Source organism: Anser anser, assembly GCF_964211835.1.
Source record: "Anser anser genome assembly, chromosome: 2".
NCBI lineage: Eukaryota > Metazoa > Chordata > Aves > Anseriformes > Anatidae > Anser > Anser anser.
The window spans coordinates 130340679-130364648 of record NC_139721.1 but is presented as its reverse complement, the minus strand read 5'-3'; the positions used below and the strand labels follow the sequence as shown (position 1 = coordinate 130364648).

Sequence of the window (23970 nt, the reverse complement as noted above, 5' to 3'; positions counted from 1 at the left end):
AATGGAGTATAAATGTCTTCCAAGAATAAACATGTCAAAACAGTGTTAATCAAAGTTAGAATTCACATAGAAATATAGGATTTCACAGTAGGAAATAATGACTTTGTGCTAAGCACTATTAAGGATATATTTTGGAATGACTGCTTGCTTCTTCAGGCAAATATATTGCTCTAGTCAAACACAGCTGAAGGGGCATTAGGTGGGTAATATAAATCACTTGAAAAACAGGAAATGGGTACACTCAACTCTGAAGTATGTCGTTTCATATACACATATACTTAATGTCCTCCAATTTTAGTTGTCTAGAAGTTAACTGTCTGGTTGAAGGTAAACACCACAACCCCCTCAGTCATTATCAAAGATACTTATTTCCAGAAGATAATTTTGCTCTCTGACATTAGAGACCTCTTTCATGGCCATGGATTTTCTTGCCTTTCTTCATTTGCTGCTGAGGGAGACTAGATAAGTGATTTAGACTGAAAATCATAAGTTAAATGTGGTGAGATGAAACCAACAGTAATTAAGAAAGTAGAAATTACAGAATTATACTACAAGTCACCCAAACAGTGGAGGTAACTTGACTTCATTTTTCATAGTTAGGTTCTTAGATGTCTAAATATAATTTTGAAGATGGGATATGGGCTCCTAAAGCATTTTGGACAATGTAGGTATCACACGAGTCAAATCATGTGAATAAGAGACCATCACATACACTGTCTTTGTATCTTCTGTTTCAGAAATATAGTAAAATCACAATAGCTAAAATAGTCTCATATTCCCTTAACTTGATGTGTCAATTCTTTATGAAGGTACTGTCCTGGTTTCAGTTAGGACAGAGTTAATTTTCCTCCTAGTAGCTGGTAGGGTGCTATGTTTTGGATTAGGATGAGAAGAGCGCTGATAACATGCTGATGTTTTAATTGTTGCAGAGCAGTGTTTACACCAAGCCAAGGACTTTTCAGCTTCTCGCTCTGTCCTGCCAGCGAGTAGGCTAGGGGTGCAGCAGGAGCTGGGAGGGGACAGACCCAGGACAGCTGACCCAAACTGGCCAAAGGGGTATTCCATACCATCTGACGTCATGCTAAACAATATATAGGGGTGGCTGGCCGGGGTGTGGGGCCGGCTGCTTGGGGATAGGCTGGGCATCGGTCAGCGGGCGGTGAGCAATTGCATTGTGCATCACTTGTTTCGTACACATTATTATTAGTAATACTATTATCATCATCATTATTATTATTGTTATTATTATTTTCCTGTCTTAATAAACTGTCTTTATCTCAACTCACAGGCTTCACTTTACCGTTTCTCTCCCCCATCCCAGAGAGGGAGGGGGGACGGTGAGCGAATGGCTGTGTGGTGTTTAGCTGCTGGCCGGGTTAAACCACAATGGGTACTTACCTGTTTCTAGCAATATTCTTTTTATCCTGTTTTGTTTATTTATTTGTTTGTTTATTTATTAGTAGGATAGATGTCATCACTGAGGAACATGGGGAACCTATGCCCAGTAAGGTCAATGTCAAGACTCCTTTCACAGATTCCAGGGGAAGATGCATCAGACTCCAGATGTACAGCTGTAACAGTTTGCAGTCTGGAGTCTTAAAGCAAACTTCAATTCTCCACGTCTCCTCAACACAATCATAATGAAAAGGAAGCGCTCATTTTAGGATGAATTGTTAGTTATCCTTTCCTGGCTCATCTACTTATCTAGGACTTTCAGTTTTAGATATCATGGCATTTCTTTCTCCCCTTGTGCCACAGTGACACAGACGCCAAGTTGATAAAATGCACTGATCCCCCATTTCCTGTGCTCAGCTCTGTGAAAAGAATTATGAAAACCCTTCTCCCCCTCTGTCTTTGAAGTCAGGAAAGCCAAGTGCTGGCAAGTAAATACAGAAAATAAATGTTACCAATGAATATATCAATAAAAGTTCCACTGGCAAGGGCTGGGGGCAGGGAACTAACATGCCATTTGCTGATTAATTTTACATTTAGATGGCTTGTACGCCTTGTAACTTGAAAACTGAATCCTGGCAGAAGGTAAAAATAATCTTCAATTCAGGAAGACAATCTGGTATAACAAAGAAGCCTTTTTGTATCAAGTATTTAAATGATTTTGATAAAGAAGCTACCAATAGAAGGCTCAGTCAACAATTTTAGCACAAAATAAGATTTGTAATAGACTTCACTGGTATCAGAATTTCACCCATTGTCTTCAAATCACCAAGATTTTCCACAGTCAGAAACTCATGCACTTTGTTAAATTTAAACCTTTTTGAAAAAAAATAAAAAATTGTGAAAAAGATAGTCTGACATAATGAGCTCGATGGCTGAAAATCAATTACTGTCCACTTAAGTTGTGTTACAAAGATCTAAACTTAAAAGAGTTAGACACTCATCTAGAGTTTACTCCACAGTTTTTGATGGTCACAGTATTACTTTTTGCACAAAAAGGAAAAAAAAAGTGATTCTTTGTTTGCAAAGACAGCTAACAGGTCTTTTCATACTTCAAATCTTTTAAAATTCTACTTTTTTGGGATTTATTTTTTTTTGTAGAGCTTGATGTACATAAAAAAATGATCTGAGAATTTATTTTTCTGTGAATTTTAACCTTATGGCAGAGTTGGTTCTGAAAAATGACTATGAGTCATGTCTGCAATCAGGATAATGAACTGAATACAGTAGGACCTTCTGCAGTAGAATTTATCAACTGAATATCTGACAATGTGGTCTAGGGAAATCTGCTAATCATATAACAAAATTTCTTAAAGAGATTTTATATTTAAAATACTTTTTAAAAAAATTTAAATGAAAGTAGGTGCAAATGAAATGAAATTAAAGTGGGTACAAAGGATTGAAAAAATTCTAATTCAATACTTTTACCCATAACACAAGAGGCAGTTATGTTTGCATTGTTGCATCTCTCCTTCCTCTTCATTTAGATCAGGGCAGCATCCACCCTTATCTCAAGACTTATTTGAAAAGATCCAAGACAGGGAGACTATAAAATGTGAAGATACATCTCTTTTGGGGTCTGCTTTATAGTTTTCCTCCGTATTTGAATGATGCCCAAGAGCTGCTCCAGCCCTCTTGATGGAAAAGTCTCTATTTCATTGTCTTATGGTCAGATGGGATGGAGTCCTTATAAAAAAGAACTTTAGAACCACCTTTTTTTTTGTTATTTTAATTTTTTACTTTGCTGGGAGAAAAAACACATGGATTTTAGTTGTCTTCTAGCTTTCCTGATGGAACCTGAAAGAAGAGCCTTAAGGCTTCTGCATTCTGCTGATCCAAAAACACCAAGTCTCTCTACTGTTGAAAATTGAAGTATTGTATTTCGCAGTCACACAACCTCATCACTGCCCTTGCCACCAGCAAATATAAAAGACCTTTATCCTTTCCTCAGTAAGACAGCAAAACAGAAACATACCCATAAGGAGACAGGATCATTTCCACTGACAAAGCTCTATAGATAAGGAACTTGAAATATGTCATACATACAGACAATATTTCTGCAGGGCTTTAACTAATGACTGGCTTTAAACTCTCTTGTGTAACAAAGATTTCAGTACAGAGAGGTATTTCAATACTACGTTAAACATGGTCTTGGTGGAAAGTATGGCATTATGGGATGCATGGCTGAATAAGATAAAATCTAAAGAAAATCTACCTGCTAAAATAGTACAGTCATTGGTATATAAAAATGTGCACATTAAATATCATATTTATGCTGGACAAAAAACATCATAAATCTACCAACAAAGGCCAGACTGCAGATTTGCAAACACGAACTCGAAAGCAACCCTGAGCCTACAGAAAACTGCATAACCATTCCAATCTGTCAAAGAAGTTTTATAAATAATGAAGCACATATATACCTGGGAATCTTCTGGGACTTCATGAAACAGTAAATCAGTTTGCTGCCAAATTTGCTTTCCAGCAGTGCCAGAGTTGCATTAAAACTATGTGGTTTGCTGCTCATGGTAATTATTTGTCTTTGAGGCTGTGGATTATATTGAAAAGCAGATGAATGAATGCCAAGAAATCTTACTATGGAGGATTTTTAATTGTCAGTATAGGTATACTCATAAAAAAGGTAAAGCTAAGAACTCATGTATCAAAAAGCATGATTAACATTCTTCTGCTTTCTTGTAAGCAATGAGAGAGAAAAAAAACTCACTGATGTGTGGGGAATGGACATCTGTGTAAACAAATATGTTGTGGGTGAAGTCTGTAAGATGTGTAGCATCAAGAAGTAACCATTTATATCCTTTGTCTTCTATCATAGACCCTGCTTTGAAATATTTATACCCTATAATGCAATGACCTTTTTTTTTTTAATGTTGTTATATAATCCCAAAGAGTAGCCTGCAAATTTGAAAAAAAAAATCAAACTTTTAATAAAACAGAACCATTATTGCAGAATTTGTCAACTTTTCCACAGATGTTGAATAGCCCTTGCTAATAAGCCTTTTAAATAGTATATTTCCCATGTGTTAACTTTCCCCCATTTTCTATGCATGTAATGAGTGAGAGTGTGTGCACATGCACACAAGTGTGGCACACAGAATGCAGTTACATTTTCCATTTGGATTCTTCTTGCCCTCTTGGTCGTGATGCTGGGAAATATTATATTACACAGAAAATTTTGCTCCTAATAAAAGTAACTCCTTCTATGACTGCCTTCTGTGCACACTTTGGACCACCGTGTGTTTTAATGAATTTCCACTCTTTCTTGTAATGGAACACCGCAAGGCAGTGTGTAATGGTGCCATGGCTGAGCAAGCCCCTTTTCCTCCCTAGGACTACAGAGGGCTGCATTGTGTGATGTCATGCTTCTGAAAATGTCCTAGTCAGAAGAATTTCACGTTACAGAAATACTTTAGAAATTTTTGTTGTGTCATCTGCTTTGGCCAGGCATCTTCAATGAACCTCAGCTATGCCATTTTTGATTGAGGCTACACCTCACGATTTCCTTTTCTCATTTTTATTCCTTTCCATGTGTCCTTTAAAACACACAAACTTTTTTTTTTTTTCTGAATTAATAGGTGGATTTCATAGTATATATTTTATGAATTTCTTCATTGCAACTTTCAGTGGAAAGCATTCTGTTGTGCATCTTTCCTTCGATGATCTAACACATTTCCAAACTCGCACATTCAAATCTTCTCACTTCAAGTGGTACAGTGAAGAAAAATTCATACAAAAGGGAAGACACAATGAGCAGGAGCAGAGCAGCTGGGTGGGTTCCTGTTCTGAACACACTCTCATGTGTGTCCCTTTGGATCCAGGATGTATTCTCATTTGTTCACTTCACACCAGCAATGGATGCTTGCATCAAGTTTCTCCCTCACCAGACAGTCCCACACAAGCCCTGACAGTTTAGCAAAGGAGCATTCAACAAACTCTTCACCTGCTTGGTCCTTTTTGAGGATGTTGGATCCTACAAAAGAAAGATGACAGCCCCTGAAGAAAAGTGTCTGAAAGCCTGCCAGATGTTTTGAGATTACCATATTACTACTACATGGAAAGAAGAAGGGAAAATGTACTAACAAACAAAAAATTTATAATCTGCAAAATGTAAGATTTCCACTTCATACATCACACCTATTTCTTATATTTTGAAAACAAATACTTTGGGCCACACCTGTTCATGAGCTTCAAGGAAATACTCAGTTTTATCCAGTTAAAAAATTGTTAGGCTGACAAGAAGCCATAATCCAGGGTCCAGACTTTAAGTGAGACTCCTGCAATCTTGTTTTTCTCTCTCCTTCATAGGAGGACAAGCTCGTTATTTTTACATTCTATCTTGTAAGTTCCCTTCTAAGTTTGATGTGAAGTCCTACTCTGCAGGTGAGCTCTGCAAAATAGTAATCCAATAACTCAGAAATCAGTCCTAAAATGTTCTTCTCCACCTCCCTGCCCTCTCAGACCATTTCTGATGTCACCTAACATTTTCTTTTCTTTTGAAGATACTTTTGAAATTTTGATGTTCTTTGGATATTTTATGTAGGTTTATCATTAAAACATTTATATAAAGAGCAGTGCAAAGCACACATCTATTACTTTGTAGCCAGGTTATGTACAAATAATTATCCTATTAAAATGTTCTTCCTGCAGGTTGACAAAGAATATTTTAAATCTTGTGATATAGTTCCAGTATCATTTTCTTTTGCAGGTAAGCCAGTTTAAGAGCTTTCCTCTCTGATCTTTTCTCATACCCTCCTTCCACCCTGTTTGCTTTACTGCCCATTTGACTCTGTGCTTTATGTGTGTACTTTATGTGCTTTTTCTGTAAAGAAGAGGTAGGCCTGTACTTAGTATATAACCCCATTATAGCATTTCAATGAGCATGGAAAGCTGTGCTAGATCATACAGAACATGTAGAAGCAAGGGTGACAGCAACACAGCTGGTAAAGGGCCATCTTTATAATAGCAACAAAAACAAAGAATTGTGCATTTAGGTGAAATGATAATGGGATTGTATGTTCCAAAAACTCAACAGACAGTAATTGAATCTTCACAAAGCTTTCCTGAGATAAGTACAAAGCAATAACTACATAGTTTCCAGTATTAGGTAACTGAAGGAATAAGTTCGGGTGGCATGACAAAAGCCATATAATGACTATAATTTTTGTATGACTGTATTCTTGTATGTCAAAATCTATCAATCAATAAGCTGGCAAATCACTTCAGCAAAGCTTTGGAAAGGATATTTTTAGCTCAGGAAATATTGCATGAAAACAAGATTATTTTTAACTTTAAAGGTATCCTTAATGTCTTAAAATGTCTTCCATTTTAAATTAGAAGATCTTAAAATTAAATGAACTTAAAATACCTTATTTGTTTTCTAATAAAAGAGCCTGTGTACTCCCAGACAGATATCACAAGCTGAGTGACACATTTCAATACACCAGAAATAAGCTTACACATCAGTTCATATAGATGCATTCTACTGAGTTATTATTATGTTTTTAAGTAATGGATTTTGCAAAGGTGTACGCAATATGTTAGTAAGTAAATTTCTACTTGTGTGGAGGTGAAGGTCCATTCCAGCACCTTGTCATATCCCAGATCACTGCTTCTGATAGAGCGAATTGCTGAAAGACATAGAGTAAAGAAATTTCTGGTGACCAGTATTCAGCATTGCCTGATTTGAACAAAATCATGTTCAAAACTATACACTATTTAAAACTGTGGGTGTTTTTTTTTTTTGACAATGCCAACATTCCTAGCAGCACTGCTAATATCAGTGTAATAGCTCCTCAGAAAAGAGGCCAAAAAATAAGTATATTTTACTAGCAGAAACCTCAGGCATTTAAATGGATAGCCCTGTCTTTCATAAAGGCTGTCTGCAAGGCCATCTTTAATTAAAGGAGAGTAGCTTGTTAACAATAAATGCTGGAATTTTTCTTGGAAAAGGACAAAGGTTAAGTGATGGCTTGGCAAGTTGATATAACCACATCACTAGCTGTGAGTTACAATCAGATCTAAACAAGCTGGGATCTTTAGTTCCTGCTGAAAAAAAATTGCTCCCCTGTTATGAAAAATGCCATTACAATTGGCAAGAGGCTCCTGGATCCATCAGGGAGGTGTTTAAATTTGGAATTTCACACTTCTTGGATTGTCATACAAAACTTTGATGACTGCTAGAGCAATGTAATTAAAAAAAAAAAGTACACCAGGAATTTTGTGCCAGGAAATAAGAAATAAGTTTGGAGGCCCACTGTACAATAAGGAAAAGAAATTCACGAATGAAAGTTGTAAGATTACAACAAGAACTACTAAAAATAAAACAGATACATTTCTGATTATTATGAAAAAAAGCCAACACTAACTGCTAATACACTGACTTTTAAATTACTTATCTGGTATTCATGTGGATTATCTTCAAGCATTGCTTTTCTAGACTGTCTTAAATTATTTGATGATATGGGACTGTAGCTTCTGATTTTAAAATATAACTTTAATAAAATATAAGGAATTTTTAAGTATAAAATTATTCAGATATAAGAAAGGGGTCAAGAGTATGGAGACATAGATATTTATATAAAATATGTGTACCTCCCAGGCACAGCTCTCTTGTACATAAATGTGCATGTATGCAATGAAAAGTTTAGATTACCAATGAGAAAATAGTACAACAAATCCATATGCTAATATATAAAAGATAAATACTATTAATCTAAGTGATTAAAAAAAGCTATTATGCTGATATTAGCAGTGCTGCTAGGAATGTTAGCATTGTCAGAACACCACTGCACGAGTCTGTAATATCTTCACGGGTTGGCATGTCAGGGTGTAGCATGGCAGTTTGCACATAGAGGGCGCATAGGGTGGGTAGAAGGCAAGCCACTTTTATTCTGGGAGCAACAAGAGACAGCCTTTTACTGAAACAAAAACGGTGTCCACCGCCACAGCTTCCAGGCTGAGGCTGAAACCCAAACAGGCCACAACCTCCCCAAACAGATGCCTACCCCCAAACAGACCTCCTGATGACTGAAAGAGCTGCCTGGGTCCTCAGTTGCAGGGAACTCCAGAATCTGGAAGTTCCCCTAGGGCCTGAGGTAGGTGTTGTGGATACAAGTGCAAACAGCTGGATGAACTTTTCAAGTAAGTTGCCATGTTGCAACAGGAGCTCGCCAGGCAGTGTAGTATCTAGGAATCTGAATGAGAGATTGATGCATGGTTTTGTGTGCTGACACAAGGCTAGCTTTGAACCCTGAGCTGATGGACTTGTCTGACTCACAGACAGGGGAGACTGGACCTGCATATCTTCTCAGAGCAGAAAGAGGAATCTCCCCTTAGCCCCATAAGAGCCCTTACACAACAGATTTGATGCTCTGGAGCTGGAAAAAGGAGAGTGGACTGGGCAACCTGATCTATTGTGTGGTATCCCTGCCCATGGCAGGGAGGTTGGAACTAGGTGGTCTTTAAGGACCTTTCCAACCCAACTCATTCTATGGTTCTATGAAAATCAAGACTGGCTCACTCTTAGCAAGTACCAACAAAATCTTTAAGCCATAATTCAATGTCAAATAGTCTCTTACACCAGAGAAAAAAGTACATTACAAATATATAAGTATCTCTGAAAATGTACTTGGGGCTATTTTTCTACTGAAATTTTATTTCTTAATTCCTGTAAGTCATTATGAAAAACATTCACATGATGTTATACAAATTTATAAAGGTCTTCATAATGTTTCAATCATTATTTATTTATTTATTTTTCATTCCAGAACAGAAAAAAGTACTGTATTTCCCAGGGAATAAGAATTTTCCCCTCAAAACAATGTAATGATTTAATTTCTGTTCCTACAATGAAATAAGTATTGCACTTCAAAAGTATATATTTCTATATATAATGAACTTAATTAATTATGCATGGTCTATCTCTAGTGCAGGTAGTGAATTGAGTACCCTGGGTAATTCTGAGTGACAGCATTAGTGTCTTAATGTCTTTCAGAGATTTGTCTGTATTCTCAAAATGACTGAGATCAAAATTCTTCTGTCCACTGGAACTCAGCCACTAGCATTGCTGCTAGTGTACAGTAAAGTCAGGTTTATATCATTTTTAGTAACTCTAATAAATGACACTGGAACACCCTTATTTCTGAGATAGCGTAGCAGCTGAGTATGTTTACAAAACATGTCACTTGTGAAATTTCTGAGACCAGCTGACATAAAGAAATTCTGGAGCAGGTTGCAATAATGGAAATATTGTCAAAACAAGTCTGTAACCATAATTATGTGTTTGCTCCATAATGATGGACTGCTCATCTTAAGGAATGCCATTGCAAGCGGGAACATTATACAGATGGCCAGGTTCAACAGCCATGATCGTGTAAGTACGAGTCCTTTTTTGTTTTATTTATGAGCTGAAAATTCACCCTAAGGTTTTCCATTGTCAAGTCATTACCACAAATGTTACGACATGTTTGCCAACACAGTTTTGAAGATATACCTCTGTTGCACTATCATTGCCAGAAGGATGCCACAAAATCTTCAGCTCTTCTTAAATAAAGATTCCAATGCTTTTGGCTTACAGTCGTAAACAACGATGACTCTAGCTGAACTCAGGCCCTGATTGCAGCCTGCTATTACAAAACTGTGTGTTAGCAGTCATATTCTTGGATATTCCTGCAAAAATCTGTCAATCAAAAGCCTATTATGGAAGAGCTGATGATGAAAGCAGAACAAATACTCACTTTGATAAAGCCAACTTCTGGCTAGCATTGGAATGAAAGGCTACACTTGGTTTCTTTCGGTTTTTGAAGAGTTTCTGAATTTGGGCTTCCTTTTCTTGCACTTGTTTTAAATAAGTGCTCTCAGTGTTCCTTCCACTACAGATGACAGAGATGTGTTTGTCAGGAAAAGTACTAGGTGTTCCAGTAGTCACTCAAGCTTTGTTGAAATAAAGTTGGTAGCATCACTGCCTGGAAAAATCGGATTAACAGCCTGTCTTGTCTTGAAGAAAGTACCAAAAGGCTCAAAGAGAGTAATGAATATAGGTTCATTCTCTTTTTGCAGCTATCTCTTTGACAAATTTGCTTGACCTAGCTAAATATTATCTCAGTGTGCCAAGTATTGTTACAAAGATGAATGTCACATCCCTAAATGTGATCTACAGGACATTCAGTTTGGGAATAGATTGGCTTCTGAAGCTCCAACTAGCCCTTGAAATCATTAGGTAACAAAACTGTGTTCTCAGGAATGTAGGTATGAAGGAAGGTAGGCTGCAAGGATATAACCATGTTCACCCAGTTATCCTTATTCTGTGACAGCCTGGGATTCCACCAGCTGCACTGCTGAGATGCAGCCTAGGCATACACACGTTACCTGATCTCATTAAAACTTGCATCAATAAACACCCACTTTGTTGACCAGACCCAAACCCCAAACTGAACCCAAGCAGCTAAAATATTTCTGCCCCAAACCTTTTTTGACTCCTAATTTATATTAAGCTTCCACTTCTAGTTTTTGAACTATTCTTTTAAAATGGCATTTATCTGTTTCTCCATGCCTATTCAGTACAATTATTATTGTAATCCATATTAAAATATTCTTGTTGCTTCTCCAACACGCACTGAAGTTCTAATTTTAACAGTTCTGGAACATATTTGCACAATATGGTTGTTTTTACTTTATTCCTACATACACAAATCCCATTGAACTCTAAGTGAAAATCAAAGACAATTCTTAAATTTTCCTTTATACAAACTTTGAAGTTCCTAGGCCAATTCATATCCTTTAGAATTCAATGAAAATAACAGTTTCTTGTAGTTAACTGGTATGTTGTACATAGATTGAACATGTCTTACATGCTGTGCTTCATGAACCCACCTTCCAAAAGATACAAAACAATTAATGAGTGGAAAAGCATGTTAAAATTCCATGGAAGAAAATGTACTGTAAAGATACTTGTATGGTTGGTTTTGTATTATAAATAATAGCTATCTATAAAGATATATATGGAATTCTTAATCCCCATTCTGGTCTGAACACACAAGTTCATTCTTTGGACTGCATTGTATTATTTAATTGATGGAGAAGTATTGAGTTTCTACTTCATCCAAAAATATTAATCAAGACATCGACAAACCTCGTCCTGTGTACTTTCCCTAACTTTTATCCAAAATTTTGTCCATTTAATAATTAGTCTGATCAGCATTATAGTGTTTACCTCCTCTCTTACCCAGGTTTGCTGGAAGCATGCATACCAGGGAGGAATTGCACTAAGTGCAACTAAGAAATGGAAGACAGCAGAGCTAGTTCTCAAGCTACATGTACTTTGGGGAGAGACCTTTTATTACCTCTTGTGGGTGTTTCTGAAATATATAGTAAACACCACTGCTATGTCACACTGTATATGAATGCTGAAATTACTTATGACGTATGGCATGCTGCCTTTTCATATGATGTATAACAAGTTTTAGAGAAATAAAAGTATGTATAAATCTTTACTGAAATGTCTAATATCAAACTCTCCTCCATTGAATTCAATGGGAATTTGCCTTTATGGACAGATGTGAGAGCTTTGGGGAAATACTTCATTCCTCAAAGTCTAAGAATTATTTAGCTCAATTTTGACTAGAAATATATTTTAAATCAATTTGCTCCCTTGAACTACTCAAACTTTAAGGACATTTTCTTTTTGAAACTGGAATGAGTTCTGACAAATTATCATTTCCTTTTCTGTGAGCAAAGAATCAAACCACAGTAGAGCTGATCTGGGAACACAGAGTCCAGCACAGACAAAATGCTGTTGCTGCTGATGCTTGCTTTGAAGTTTTTATTACTAATATTGGCAGGAGTGTTTGTAGGTCCTTTATATCAGAAACTCTGAAACCAGAATTTAACAACTTCATTAGAGCTCTCTCCTCAAATTTAAGGCATAGGAGCTATAAACCTGCACTAACTGAAGCCAATATGAAGGCACTTTCAATCACACATAACCAAGTAGTTTGAGAGACAAAATTTCAGCTGTGGTGAGGATGCCTGTTTCTAAGGATAATTCCTCCTGTACTCCAAAGCAATCTTTGTGAAGTGTTGTTTACCTGGTTCTTTGGTTACAAAATCCTTTGGATATACATGGTATAAATAAATGTGAGAGAGAATGAATACCTCACAATAGTTTGGTTTTAGGGCAGAACTGTTTGAGGAACCGGGATCACATATGTGGTTGGCATTCCTTTTCACTTTATAAGGCAATGTTTTGTTTAATGATACTGCCTAGTTAGTTCATCAAGAGTTATGTGGTTGGTTGGAAGGGTGACATTTGTGATATTTGGCATTGTGGAAAGCAACCAAAAATATTCCCAAACTTAATCTGTTAGTTAAATCCTGTCAGTAGTTGTCCCTAAACATCCTTTGCTGGTACTATAGCTGGAGAACTGGCACCAAGTCAAGAGCACAGACTGTAAGATTGTACTATATAGCTAAAAATGAGCCTCCAAACTGAGCAGTGAAGCTCTGGTCCTTGTGAATACTTGGTTCTCATAACATTTGGCCATAAAATCTTATTTCCCAGCAAGAAAAAACAAAACAAAACACCCTACAGTTTGGAACCTTCCTAGCTTTTATGAAACTGGAATAGGCTTATTTGCTTCTCATTATATACCTGATATGTTTTTACTAATAACATGTATTTTGCACCAACAGTTAAGCAAAATAATTTAGTGGCTTAGTGGGAATAAAAAGGCAATAAAGAAAAAGAAAATGGAGAAACTGCTTGCTGGTGGAACACCCCACTATTATTAATTGTGAACCATGTGATCTGGCAACCTTTTGATTTACCAGCACAGTCCACTCCCTTGTAAATTCTAGCTGGCTTTCCCATACATTATTATGTGGATTCCTTGCAACCACTTCCCTTTCTGATTTTCCAGAGACAGAGTATAAAGTTTCCCCAAATGCCAATAAAACATGAAATCCTATCCCACTCTTTAGGTTTGCTTTGTGTAGTCATCTTCTAAAATAAGAACAAGCAGAAGTTTTAAACATTGATCTCTTCTATTTTTACCTTCATTCAATAGTTACTATTCTTTATAAACATCACAGTTTTTATTTCAACATTTGTATGTTTTTTAAACTGTTGGCTCTAATACTAAGAAAAATTGTATTTCCTTTCTTCTTCTTAAAAAAAGGCTTACATTAATATGTTCCACTTCCTCATCTTGATTTTGCTTATAGTTATACTTTGCCATATAACACAGATGTCTATAGGTGAATGAAGTTTGAGTAAAACACGTTAAATAAACCACATTTAGTATGTCATTTTATAGGTAAAAATAACCCTAAAGCAATGTGCAAATTGACTTAGAAGTTTGATGCTTTTCTTCTTGCAACGTCCTCTACTTTTCAAATGTATAGTGATAATGCAGACACTGATTTTGACTGAAGCAATGAAAACATGGGTTATTTTCTGTTCCAATTTGTTGACAAGTTCATGTGGGGGAGTAGAGAAAGGCTAAGTGTGGGTGGGTGGTTTGCAGCAGACTTCATCATCTATGATTTATTCTTTGGGAGGAAAGGCTTTTGCAGGACACTGGCATGTAGGAGCCTGAACACACACAGCATTACGTCATTCCCATTAAATTATTTCATTTTCTTGGAAGGCTACGCAGGTTAGCACTTGGACTCACAGCTCTGTAAGAATAAAAACATTCATGAATCTCTAGAAGCTGCAGCAGCACCAAAAGGTCATGTCTCATGAGGGCTGGCAGAGGGAAACCTGTGAGACTGCAATGGAGATAAGTTTAGCCCTAATTAACAGGTGTTAAGGTAAGAAATAAAAAACACCTCATTGTCCTTTATGGTCCAGTGTTTCCATATGTGCCTACAGCTAGACTCCTTCTGCCTCCCTGGGAGGTGACTGAGACAGGTTACTTGAGTTTGGGATTACAGCCAACACTGCTCTGTTCTAAACAGCGTATACCTATGTCCTCTGATGTGGTGCAACCAAGCTATCATAATCTCTCAGGACAGGTAGGTAGGTAGACAATCATAAATTTGATTTTAAAAGAGAAGGATATGGTCCAGAAATTAATGTAGGTCTTTTTACAGTGAAATAGATGTATACAAATACATATTTTTTAAACACGAAATGATTTCTTAAAGATTGTCTTACCTGAAAACAAGTCAGAGACTACAGCCACAATTGAAGGTTTACACAGAGCAGAAAAAAAAGTAGTCTGCTAACCCTCCCAAATACTTTCTTAAAGTCTAAACTTGGTCAAATATTAACTCCTGCAATTACTGCCATCCTCACTGTAAGCAATGCAAATTCCCGCTTCCTTCCATTACTCTTGCTGCCCATTAGCCTTCTCTCAGGGACATTGTGCATTTCTACTCTTTCTCCTTAAAGCAGCAGCAGCAGCCAACTGGCAGGTTTGGGGGCCAGAACTGTCAGCTGGTTGCTCTGTTTGTCTGGTTACATGACAAACATGAGTTTCAACTGCTTTTCTGTTTGCTCCTCAACACTTGACCAGAGCTGGATTCTTATCTTCCAATTTTGCCCCTTTACAATTTTAGCAGCTAGTCTAATTTAGGCCTCTAAACTTCCCTGATAGTTGGTAGAATGAAATAGGCACCTCCTAAGAGCAAGTTGTCCCATTTTAAGAAAGATGTTTGAAGTCAGGGGGAGTATATCCCCATCTGTATGTGTCTACTTACTCTCATGGATTATAGGGAGAAGCTGAGACCAGATGATTTGGCAGTTAACTTTTAGGTTCCTAAAACTAGGTGTGATCAATTCCAAGCTTGTCAAACAACCAGGGCATGATGGGAGGCAGAAAAATAAAACATTGGTACATGTCGTGGGGCAAGAGTTTTGGGCATGTACCAGCAGGACAGAATTTAAACTAACACAGTACATGGGAAGCACCAGTCAAACGGTGAGGAGTTAGGTGGTGTGTAGCCTGCATTACACAGGGGAGACCGCAAATATCTGTGATCATCCTCTGAGTCTCTGGAAACTCCAGAAAATTAGGGTTAAGATAGAGAAGTTAGCCCGATGATTTCAGAGGGTTTTGGACAGCTTGGAATTATTATCATTATCATTATTATTATTATTATTATTATTATTATTATTATTATTATTATTTTCAGTTAGTACAGCCACTTCAGACTTGGCTGGCCTGCAAAGCATCTATGTTCACTGCTTTCCAGATGGGACAGCCAGGAAGGAGGGACTTACTGCTGGCTGGGCTGACATTTACAGTGTGCTCTAGGCATGGGGAAATCTGGAAGGCAGGCTGTCTTTGCTGGTTGGCTGGCTGGTAGCTTCACACTTTGCTCTGGGCCTGGAAACAGAGAAGTCAATGACGAGCTCAGTGGGGGCCTTGGGGACATTACAAAACCTCAGTTCACTGGCAGTTAAGAAGTGCACAGTGAGTCATGGCTGCACTGTGTTAATGGGCAGGACCTGACTCCCAGGCTAGCACGTTCTGCTTTTTTATTCCTTTTAGCTTAGTTCAGTTTCTTCAGCCCCTCTCTGTCACTACGCATACAGAGCTGGATAAACGCCTGCCTGTCTGTGCAAGTGTTTTATTTGGTTCTGCAGCCTGGGTGTTGGAGTTGAAGTAGTCTCAAAATCAGAGAACAAAGTGTACAGCTGTACAGGCAGGTAAAACAAACAGAGCTCTTTATGCTTCAGTGCAATATATCTTTGCCCAGCCTTACACCAATGATAATCCTTTTTTGCACAGTGGTCCACAAAGTAATGGAATCTGACATCAGCAATTTTTGACGTAAGCGATACTACATTTGCTGCATATGTCTACAGGGAACTAAATTTTCAGTGTAGCTGTTCAGAAATTTAGTTTAGTGTGCTGCTTGCTATGCTAAAAAATGATCTCATTTAAGAATGGGTAAAAACCTTTTCATTTTATTAGAGTCACAGCTGGTTTTATTTTAATATGCAAGCATCTTCAACTTCCTAGAGGAATATTTGTATCTGGAAATGAGATAAACCTTAGTAAAGCTATAAATAAGAAGTGAATATCAAAGGCCGACCACCCTTCTGATACTGGGGAAGAGTCTTAAATGTGTGCGACCAGTTATAGGACATTTGGACAACATGACAATTAACTCACAGTAAACTCTTTGTTGGTCATAAGTAAATAATCCCTCTACAAAATAAACAACAGTTTGGCTGATTTGAGTCAAGAAAATTGCATCTCATCCTAAAAGGAATCCACGCTGCATGAGGATGAAATGAAGAAAAGAAAAGTGTGAGCACTGAGGTAACCCTTACTATAGGATTTCCTACACAAGTGGCAATAAAATGAAATCATATATCACTTCTGCACTATTTATATTTATCTTACTTTGCAAACTCTTAGTCAAATTATCTAAACAGGCCTTCTTTTTGTGTTCTCTCTTAAGCATCTGCAATGTTTTTCTGTCAGAAACAGGATACTGGGCTAGACAAACCTAGAGTATAACCTAATAGAGAAGTTGTATACCCTCGCAGTAATGGAATAAAATGCATCTGAGACTTTCAGAGAGAGTGACAAAGCACATCAGACCATCTATCTTTATGCCAATTAAGATTTATTCTGTGGAATTTGTTTCCTAGCAGTCTTATGTAGTTTTAAGTTCCCAAATAGATGGTTCATTGAGCTGATTATTCTTTGAAAACCTCTCATGTATAGGAATTTCTTCTTATAAATTAATATCTTTTCTCCTAATAGAAGCACGACACATACCATCTAAATTTTTCCCTAAACACAAATATACAGAGGAACTGGGGTATTAAAAGAGACTCATTTCATTTACTTTTTCATGGACATTTTCAGCATTTATTTAAGTTAAGCCCTTCCTGAGTGTCCCTATACAACAGCGTTGCCTGCGCTGGATGTGAAGAGAGTTAATGAGTGCTTTTGGAAAACAAAAAACAAACAACAACAACAACAAAAAAGATACCACCACCACCACCAAAAAAAAAAACAAAAACAGGGAAAATCCAATCTAACAAAGCATCTACTGTAAATTGAGGTTGCTTATCTAAATATTAGTGAACTGTTAAAAAAGAACAAAGAACTATATAAAACAAGCTTTAAATTAGGGCCACACAGCTTTGTATAGCAAGCTTACTGCTAATTGAAAGTTAGGCAGAGTTGTGGTTAGTTTAATGACAAGGCTAGAAAATGTACATTGGGCCTATGGCAAAGAGATACAAATCCAAAGACAGACAAGCTTTGCTTGATTATAGTGCTTACATCATGGTCATTAGAATTTAAACCAACTAACCCAAACACAGACATCATATCTTCATTTGATAGCTGCAGTCTAGTAAATAGTGGGAAAGGATGTTATGTATGGATTAGCCTAGCTGAAATGAAAACAGGCATTCTTTTTGAACCTGTCTGGCATTGAGAATGAAAACTTCAAAATCAGGCAGTAAAGTGGGCTTATAAAGCCAGAGGCCTTTGATTTTTAAGGATCTGCATAGTGTTTTAACCAGTCTTTGTTTTGCAGGAAAACCACCTCAGCACCCGGGTATGAGGCATCCTTGTGTGCAGTCTGTCAGTGTGCAAGATGTTGAATTTGTCTGTGGGAACACATGAAGATTAGCAATGTCCTCCTTTGTGCTTTGAGTTCATGAATCATTGTCAGCTGCTTACTAAATATAACCTCTTAACACTGCTTGGACTTGTAGTCATGATGGTTACATGGTGAGATGACTAGAGATAGCATAAACACTGCAACCTTAAAATTCATGCTATATGTATACATATATCTTCTGGTCTGAGAGAATAATTTTCTGATTTACATGTTGTTTCATATTTTCACTTCATGAAGCACTGCAGTCCAGAGAGTTTCTGTGCAGATTTCTGATATAAATGGACCTGTATTTTGTATGTCACATAAAATGAATATTAATAATAAATTACAAAAAATGCAAAGGCCTTTTTTTTTAAGGAAAAGCTTGTTTTTTTTTTTGGTGTTTTTTTTTTTTTTTTAAAAAAAAAAGAAAAAAAAAAGATGTGAAAATACAGAGGAAAATTTCCTGGTATTTGTAGGGAGAACTGGTGGTCACCAGCAAGCCAGGCAAGACTCCTCTGTGGGGACCAGTTTATAAGTTACATTTCATGAATCATTCACTGCTTCCATTTGAGAGTTTTAAGGAAGTAAACTGAATCATGTCTTTTGAGGCATCGTCTCTTCTGAGATGCATTTTGCTTACCTATCTTGGACGCCACGTAGAAAATCAGACTGCTGACAACCACACTGATCAAGGAAGATTAATAAAGAATATTTAAAAAGTCAAGAAATCATTCTTGTTAAATAACCAATGCCTATAAAGAATATTAAGAAGGGTGAAACACCGGCTCCACTGATCTTGTACTTTCCTAACCTAACTGTTAAGCTTCTACTGTGGCATGGTGTTATGTAGCACATAACAATATATGCTAAGTCCAATACCTGTTGTTGTGGTTTAACCTGGCAGGCAACTAGGCACCACACAGCCTCACATAGGCAGCTAGCACGCAACACCCTCCTCACCAACCTCACCCCCCAGTGGAACGGGAGAGAATTGGGAGTGAAAGTAAAAGCTCCTGGGTTGAGATAAAGACAGTTTAATAGGACAGAAAATGAAGAGAAGTGATAATGATAACGGTAATGATAACAACAATGATATTGATAATAGAATATACAAAACAAGTGATGCACAGTGCAATTGCTCACCACCCACTGACGCCCATCCTATCCCTGAGCAGCGGTTCCTCTTGCCCTGGCCAGCCACCTAATATTAATTGCTCAGCATGACGCTACATGATATGGAATACCCCTTTGGCCATTTTGGGTCAGCTGTCCTGGATGCGTCCCCTCCCAGCTTCTGCTGCACCCCCCAGTCGGCTCGCTGGCAGGGCAGCAAGAGAAGCTGAAAGTCCTTGGCTTAGTGTAAGCACTGTTCTGCAATAACTAAAACATCCCTGTGTTACCAACGTTTTCCTCATCCTAAATCCAAAACACAGCACTATACCAGCTACTAGATTAACTCTATCTCAGCCAAAACCAGGACACCTATACATAACCATTTGTATGAGACAGATCACCTCCTAAATGTGTCTCTCTCTCTCCACGAGTTATAGATGGAGCTTAAATCTTGCCTTAGAGATGATATCTGGTTATCAGGGGATAAAGAGACTTGAATTAGATCTGAAGTCTCTAATATGAGTCTGAAGACCTTTTGTAACTGTGTAAAAACCCTATATATATATACACTATATATATATATATTTAACAGCAAATGTTAATAGTTTATTTAAAGCTATCACAATCATATTTATAAATCTGCTTATTCAACAAGTTCAGGTCACAAAGGATGAGACATGATTGAGACAGAGAGACTGAAATGTCTGTTTATACAGGGAAAGCAGCATATGCAGGTATGAGTCACAATACTGTGGCAAAAATCAGTAATAGGAGCAGTTCCACCCCTTCCCACAAATGTTAAATCTATGCTGTCATTTGAAAAGAAAAGAAAGAAAAAACAAAGAACCCTAGACTGAAATGTGTTACTCTTACATAAATGGCGAACAACATCAATCTTCAGGAAAACTCAATTTATGAATCTATGTTACTTGCTGTCACTTTTTAAAACTATACATTAGTTATTATTATTACTCAGTGTTACTTCATGTGCAATCAAAATATCAAATCACAAACCTGCTAGCTAATAAAGGGACAATGGAACCAACAAATCCTATGAGGCAATTATGGAGAGTATTTTCTTACATGCAATTCCAGTCTTACATGTACTTCCAGAAGAATAAGGGGATGGAGCATAGTACAAATTATAAGCTGTATAATAAAAGTTGTCTCTGCAACTGATACCCACTCTGTAATTGATATCCACTTTTGCTTCACATGCAATGCAGCAGAATATGTGGAAATATCTGCATTGTTTTGCAGCACTGGCACTGCTTAGATTCATGCTATACTCATGCATCCAGCTACTACAAAATAAAATATTTTTTCAAACAAGATAATTTTCACATCATGCTATATTTGGTGGCCAATCTGTTTTCAGCTCTCTACTCTGCTTGATGAATTCCCCTCTGTTTTGCTTGATGGTGCATTAAGCAGATTTCCCGAGTTTTGGTATTCTGGATTTCTGTTCTGTCTTTTAAAATCAGCAGGTTATATTTCATAGGGCTAATGCCTAGTAATAACTTTGTAGCTTTTATCTTTCCTAATGCTAAAATAAATGTTCTTCAGTGCTGGACTCTTCTCCAGGGAATCCTAAACTAGAAAAAATTAAAGACTGGGTGTTTTAAAAGGTGCCAATGAAAGCTAACAACATTGAGGGACAATTTATATAATAACAACATGAAAAAAAAATCATGTACAGAATGCCCACTGTAGTTCATTCACTGATTTGTTAAATGTATAAATAGAAAAAGAAAAACAATAATATGCAAACAAGAAAGTGTTAATTGCTTCACAATGCTATGCTGCAATGAGTAGGACAGTAAACGTTTCAGCAGCTTACTGCATACGCTAAAACCACAGCCCAGAAATTGCTAGCTTTTTTAAAACTTTGCACCAGAGTCTTCATGTCTATCCTTATATGCTCAAGATACATTCCCGTTCATCTTGTTCTATTATATATAACACCACCCCATTAATAGGAAAGGCAGGCAATGAGAAGCATAGCATAGCTCTTTTAGAGACCTTTAGTTCTGCCAGACAGTGGAAGCTGAAAAGTTTTTTTTTTGTTTGGTTGGTTGTTGTTGTTGTACATTTATGGTTTTGTGGAAGAGCCTCCTGGCAATGGAAATGATGTTTAGATACATATTCTAATGCTTAAAAAGAAGTTGAGATTTCCAGTGTTCAGTGGTAAAGAAAACTTCAACACAATAATTTTTGCAAAGTATGACACTGCGACACCACTTAGAGTAATGATAGAAGGTACATCTGTGGGACAAAATGCAAACTACAAAATATTTTACACCAACACTGTGTAAGGTGTGTTTTTCCTTGCATTCATCACAGCTTTAAAATGCCAGTTCCAGACCTATGTGAACTCAACATTTTTCCGTCACACAGTGTTCATTTTACTGAGTGCCAGTTTGCACCTTCTCACTTCCCTGCTCAGGTTTCAGATCTGAAAGGTCTCCAGCTCTGCAGTCACAGCACGGAATGGTTCCACTTCCTGCTCCCCTATTGGAAGAATTGCTCTCTGCAGTGAGAAAAAAAGAACAAAGAATGAGTAACATTGTGTTTAGGGCACATGGTCACAAATTTAGGGTAACTGGTGGACATTTTCATGAATATCAGCATGAAACAGAGTATCTGGAGATAAGCAGGACCACGAATCCACAAATAATGGAAAACTGAATTTGAGTCATTTCTCTGTGAATTTATTTCAAATCTGCTTTTATGTTATTTGACCAGATGTAGCAAATAATCATCTTTATTTGTTAATGGAAACACATCCTACAACATAGTCTATTAATGAAACACAGATGGTAATGAAACACAGTACATTACTATTTTGTCATTTACTTATGAGTTTTGTGATGTACTATAATTCTTCATTTCATCAAAAGTTTCATGGCTACATTTCTTCTCAACATGGGGACAGCTGACGACTTTTCTTTGGTATTGACTATAGCTCCTGCAAAGGCAACCCTCCTCCCTGGTGTATAGCTTCAAGACAGTGGCAGTATATTGAGGAACCAAGGGAGGCAGAGACATGGAAAAGAGGATTGATAATGCCCAGTCCTCAGATGCAGCATCAGAGCAGTTCCCAGTGATTATTGTAGATAATTTTTTTCCTTACACTTCATTGCTGCTCCTGTATATCTATGGCAGAAATCTGGGACATCCCCTTTCCTATTCAGTGTGTTCAAGGCAAAGGAAATGTATGGGGGATAAGCACATCATAGCAATTCTCCTATAGTGGATGAAACTAATAATTTTGTCCTTACCATTATGTTTCTGGTTTTCTGCACTGGTGGTGAGAAGGCTTCCTCTTGAATTTTGCAGAGAAATGGTGTCAGAACAAATGCCAATTTTTGCATCAATGAAAGAATATTTGAGATCATATCTTATTACCTCTCTCATCTGATTCCAATTTCCATACACCCTTAAAAATGCATAATAAATGTGAATAATACTTTAAATGAGTGCTGGTATACACATTTTGGGTGATACTAGAATGGTAGTAGACATCCTTCCCAACCATGCTGCTCTAGGTGACCACTAGCTGATGTAGTCCAGGAAGAAGGGTCTGCAGTAGGCAGTACTTAAAAATGATCTTCCTTGTCTATGGCTCTGCCCTTTGTTTGCCTGGTTTGGCAGGGATTTGTATTAAACCCTTGCTTCATCTTTTATCCTTTAAATATTAGTTGGATCAGTGAGTAGGGAAAATTAAATTTGCTTCTGATATCTATACAGTTTCCCTGGCTACACTTTCCAAAAACAGAGGGTTACAGCCAGAGCTGAAGACTGGCATTTTTCTTTTAAACGCAAACTATCAGAGAGTCACAGGAGTGACCCCGGAGTCTATTTTTAAGAGTAACATAGCTATACTGTGTCATGGATAGCTCAGAATAAATGACTTGAAGCAACCCTGCCAGGAAAAAAGGAAAATCAAGTTGAAACCAAAACGATAACTTCATTGTCAATGTGCCTTAAACGTTTGGGGCAATAAATTCTGTGAGTGACAGTTCAGGAAATTTATACTGGTAAAGACTGAAGTCTTTAATTTTTACATTCTTTTATGTGTCCTTGACTGTAGAAATAAGAAACATCACACAAGCAAAGGAAAATATTTCAAAAAAGAAGATAACTTAGGCGGGTGAGTTATTTTAAATTTAACTGTTATGTGGCTTTTATAACACCTACTGCTCCGAAAAATGCTTTCAGCAAATCTATGTTTCATTATATCTATATCAGTTAACACTTGGCAAATAAACTACAGAAGTTACTTTTAAATAATAGGTACAGTTTTATAAAGGGTGCTGAGTAAATATTGTTGTATTAAACCATAATTTTGTGCTTCCAGGCTTGCTGACTTGTTTTGAGATGCACTTTGCCATTTGGAAAAAAAATAAAAAATCCCCAAACCCAAAGCTTTTTAAAAAACGGACCTTTTCCACCTTTTGAAAAATATCTCATGGCCGTTTTGAGCAGTGGTGATCTGGAATGAAAACAGATTAGAATGTTTGATAATAGAGGAAGGAAATATTATTATCACAGCTTGAAATCTGTTAACAGGGCCTTCCAAATGGGGCAAACATTAAAGTCAAATAGAAACTCAATTACAGGAAGATTTTCAACTTGTCAAAAATAATTGCATTAATGTCAGCAATGCTGAAGGTCTAAAACAAGGAAACTATTGTACAGTGTCTCTAGAAAGAAAGATTAAAGGAATGCATAGCGTAGTTTTAGTAAAAGATCCAAAAATGTTCACATTTATTTTGGTTTTAGTTCTGAGGCCAAAGACCACAATAC

At 37.0% G+C, this 23970-nt stretch overlaps 1 long non-coding RNA gene across 1 annotated transcript; it reads left to right on the top strand.

Moving 5' to 3' along the window:
• Window positions 1–132: 132 nt before the first annotated feature.
• Window positions 133–18379, top strand: LOC310895122. Its single transcript, XR_014580469.1, has 4 exons — window positions 133–1159; window positions 6118–6175; window positions 9784–9841; window positions 17980–18379. It is a non-coding gene; the product is annotated as an uncharacterized lncRNA (long non-coding RNA).
• The last annotated feature ends 5591 nt before the right edge of the window (window positions 18380–23970 follow it).